The sequence below is a fragment of the Salminus brasiliensis genome, chromosome 4, assembly GCF_030463535.1.
Source record: "Salminus brasiliensis chromosome 4, fSalBra1.hap2, whole genome shotgun sequence".
NCBI classification, from domain to species: domain Eukaryota; kingdom Metazoa; phylum Chordata; class Actinopteri; order Characiformes; family Bryconidae; genus Salminus; species Salminus brasiliensis.
In genome coordinates, this window is record NC_132881.1 from 8,664,526 (window position 1) to 8,669,404 (window position 4,879).

The window sequence follows — 4,879 nt, forward strand, 5'->3', positions numbered from 1 at the left end:
ACAGTAACGCTTTAACTGCTCTGTAGTCCCTCAGGTAAGTTCTCAGGAATGACTTCCAGGGTTCTCCTTGAATGGATGCAGTCTGTAAGCAGTCCTTAACGCTTCTGTTGAATCTCTCAACTTCTCCATTAGCTCTTGGGTAGTACACTGAAGATCTCAGGTGTTGTATTCCACTCTCTTTGAGAAAGTCAGCAAACTCAGCAGAGAGAAATTGAGGACCATTGTCACTTATCAGCGTCTTTGGGATTCCTTCTCGAGAGAAAAGGGCAGTCAGGAACTGTATAATAGTAGCTGTGTCAACGCAGTGAGCAAACGCTACTTCAGGCCATTTACTAAAGTAATCTACCAGTGATATGGCAAATCTACAATCAGGAGGAGCTTTCTCAAATGGGCCTATGATGTCTACGGACACCTTCTCCCAAGCAGCAGCTGGTAGGGGAACTGGTTGCAGTGGAGCATCATGGGTGACAGTTGTCTTGTCATTCTGTTGGCAGGTTGAGCAGTTCTTAATGCATATTTCTATCTGAGAGTCCATTTTGGGCCACCAGTACAACTCTCTAAGGCGTTGTTTGGTACGCACAATACCCTGGTGGGTTTCATGGGCTAGCACAATGAGTCTTTTCTGCAATGACTCTGGCACAAGTAATCTGTGAGACCCTCTGACTATGCATTCATTCATGACAGCAAGTTCATGGCGAATTGGAAAGTATGGCTGTATGTTAAGATCGAGTGTAGACTTCCGTGATGGCCAGCCTCTCTGTATCTGTGCACGGAGTTTAGTGAGCACTGGACAGTCATTACATTCTGAACGTAAGTCTTCCTCAGACACAGCACTCAGGTCAGTGAGTATGGCAGCCACTGACTCAATCTCTTCTGCGTATGCAGTGTCAGTTTCAGGCAGTGGGAGTCTCGACAGGCAGTCAGCAACATGGTTCAGGGACCCTGTTCTGTATTCAACGTCGTAGTCAAACTCTAGGAGACGAGCAGACCATCGGGTAATGCGGAGACCAGCACGGTTATTGCCTTTGGTAGTCAGCAGCGTGGTAAGTGCTTGGTGATCAGTGCGTAACAGGAATCTCCTTCCCCACAGCCATGTCCGCCATTTCTCGGCAGCCCAGACGCAAGCTAGCGCTTCCTTCTCGACTATAGAGTATTTCCTCTCTGCCTCAGAAAGACTGCGAGATGCAAAAGCAACAGTCTGCTCTGCCCCGTTACTGTCCATCTGAGTCAAGACTGCACCTACCCCATAGTCTGAGGCATCTGTTGAAACAATGGTTGACTTACTGGGGTCAAACATCACCAGTGCAGTGCTATGCACAATCAACTGCTTGACTTGCTTAAATGCTGCTTGAGCTGTCTTGTTCCAGTGAAATGAACAATCTTTTCAAAGAAGAGCTCTCATGGGCTCAACGACAGTTGCGTAATTTGGCACAAACTTGCTGTACCATGCACTCAGGCCAAGGAAAGAGCGCAAGGTTGCAGGATCGGAAGGGGACGGTGCATTCAGAATAGCAGCAACGTGAGAGTCATCTGGCAGCAGACCCTCTGGTCCAATCTTTTGACCAAGGAAGCTTAGTGTGGTTTGCCGGAGTTGGCATTTGTTAACATTGAGCTTCAGTCCAGCATCATTGATTTTGCGCAACACCGCACTCAGGTTGGCGTCATGCTCCGCCTCTGACGATCCATATGTAATGACGTCATCAAGGTAGCATTGCACCCCCTTCATGCCACTGAGAATCTGCATCATCATCTTTTGGAAAGCTGCTGGGGCTGAACACAGTCCATATGGGACTCTGCAGTACCGGTACAGTCCTTCATGTGTAATGAAAGCAGTGAGCCCCCTACTCTCTTCATGCAGCGTCAGTTGATGGTAAGCAGATTTCAAATCCAGAGTTGAGAACATCACGGCGCCACGCAGTTCTGACAGAATGTCCTCAATCAGTGGCAATGGATGGCTATCCCTAATCACAGCCTTGTTAAGTTCCCTCAGGTCAACACACATGCGTATGCCACCAGTTCTCTTTTTTGGTGACCACAATTGGAGAGACCCATTCAGACGCATCAATTTTCTCAATTATGCCGTGTTTTTCCAGGTCCTTGAGTTCCTCGGAGACAGCATCGCGAACTGAGAGAGGTAAGTGTCGGAGGTTCTGTCGTACAGGCTTCACATCAGGCCGGAGCTTCACTTTGTGCACGAAGTTTCTCGCACATCCGAACGTGGCAGGTGACCCACCATCATGTTCAAAGTGAGTAGATGGAGCTTTGGCTTGGTGGAGCGTTGCACAGATTTCCGACGCCTGTGTTAGTAACTGTCCTCCTTTAATCTGCAGCTGGAGAGCAGTAACCAGGTCCATGCCCAGTACAGGTGTCCCTGTCTTCACTATGTAAAAGTCAGTAGAGGCAGTACTACCATTGTGAGTAACGTCAGCTCTAAGACATCCTATCACATTCAGTTTTTCCTTAGAATACGTCACAAGCTGCACTTTTGGATTATGCAGTTTAACTGAGCTAAAATTAGCATTGTAAATACTATTAGGCAGTATAGAAACGCCAGATCCTGTATCAACTAGCAATTTTACATTACATGCAACAGTAGTATTTGATAGAGTGATGGTAACAGGGCACATTAGTTTAATTGCATCAACAGTGAAATTATTTTCAACACTTAAAACACACATTTCAGGCACAGTCACTTCATTAACTGGCTTTCGAGAGGACTTGCATACTCTTGAGAAGTGTCCCAATTTTCCACATGACTTGCATTTAGAGTTTGTTGCAGGGCACGACTTGTCATTTGCTTTGTGCTCAGCAGCACCACACCGGTAGCATGACGTAGCACCATCAGTTTTACGCGCAGGTTTTTGTTTTGGGTTACGTGTCTTCTTTTGCACTTGCACAGCAGCAACGGGCTTTGTATCAGTCACAGAAATCGCTAACAGCTATAGCGGCTTCAGTACGCCTGGCTACATCCAGAGTTTTATCCAGTGTCAAACCTTCTTCCATTAAAAGTCTTTCACGGATGCGGGAACTGTTTGTTTTCTCTACAATTTGATCCCGAAGCATCTCATCCTCCATAGCTCCAAACTGACATTTTTTTACCAGTTCACGCAATGCTGCGACATAGTGATCAATTGACTCACCTACAGCTTGTGCTCTTTGCCTAAAGCGGTATCTTTCTGCGACAATGTTTAGTTTTGGACTGAAGTGCTTCTCCAAAGCCTTTACTGAGCCCTCATAGTCATCTTTTTCGAGTGGTAAGGTGCTGTAGATTCGGTTACCCTCCGTTCCCAAGCAGTGAATAAGCAAGGCTCTCTTCCTCTCGGCAGGAAACTCGCCTCCCCCGACAGCAAGCAGATAGTTATCGAATAGCATTTTCCAAGTAGCAAATGGAATTGTCGGGTTGCCTGGGCAGTCCAGGAACACAGCAGGAGGTTGCAAGGAGAGCAGAGCCATGTCTGTATCTTCACTCCTTCTCTCGTCGCCACTTTGTTGTGTTGCTTGTCGTTCAGAGTCAGACATTAACCACACACGATTATGGAACAGAGAGCTTACTATTTTGTTTATTCTTCTCCTCCTTTCCTCTCTTCTTTCTCTTACCTCAAACAGTCCACTAGTGCCCCCCAGTGTCCTAAATCCGTAACAACGAATTTGTTTAATATATGCATTAAACACATTGCATATGGACACAACAAAGTTACAGCAGCTTCAAGAAAAATGACATTCACTGGCCTGATGGTGGCGTTACAACAAAGCATTAAGCGTTTTTATTCAATAGCATCTGGTCTGTAGCATCTGTGTCCTACACACAAAATTTTTTTTTTTTTGGGGGGGGGGGGTAATTTCTTGATCCTTTCTACTTCAAGAATTTTTTTGCCAATCCTCACACATCTGGTAGCAAAATACCTGCAATATTTATAATTAATAATAATTATAAGGAATAACTTGTACCTTTTGAACACTTTGACTTTGAACAAGCCCATTTTAACAAAATGTTCAGCACATTATTTTGAGGGGGTATGTCAAGTTTGGTGGACATTTGTCACAAGAAAGCGAGGCCAATAGTACATAACTCTTAGAAACCATTCATCCAGTCAACCTGCAATTTTACATGCTGCATCTTTAGCCTGTTCTATAATAGTCTGACCAGAGGACTTGATATGTCAATTATTGTGGTTGGTATTAGCCAATCACATTCAAGCATACATTTGACATGCTAAACATTCACCAATCAGGGTGCAACTTAAGGGGATTTATCAATGTAGGCATATTCTATTAACCAGTGAAGTTGCCAGAAATGCCTTACAATAATGCTGTCATATGTTGTTTCCTATATGTTACATTTACAGATACACCATACATAATCGATACCAATACATAAACTTATTGATCGATACACAGTACTGATCTGATACCATTGTTAAATAAATAAACCGTATACCTCACCATGTGGGAGAGATTTAAAGCATCAGGATTGATGTAAACATTATCTCACTAACTTTGTAAAATAGTTGTATTAAATTGCTATTTATTTGTCACTAAAATAAGAAACAATTGTGCAGGACCTTGGCACAGCATTCACCTTACAATGTGTTCATTTATTTATAAGTATTTATAGGACACAGTCACACATGCCAGATTTAGTTCTTTTCAAAGGATACAAAAGTCTTCATATGAGATATGACTTTTAACAGAATGTTTTTTTTAGTTGAAAATGCAGTAATTTTGATGATTGGTTATGTGTATTGATTTGTAATTATCATTATCATTGGGCCTGTTGTGCTGGTTCTTTAGGTCTCATTGGGCCTGTTGTGGTTGGAACTTTAAGCCACTTGCCTATTGTCTATTTTCTATATTGGCACAAAAAAAATCCTAAAACTTA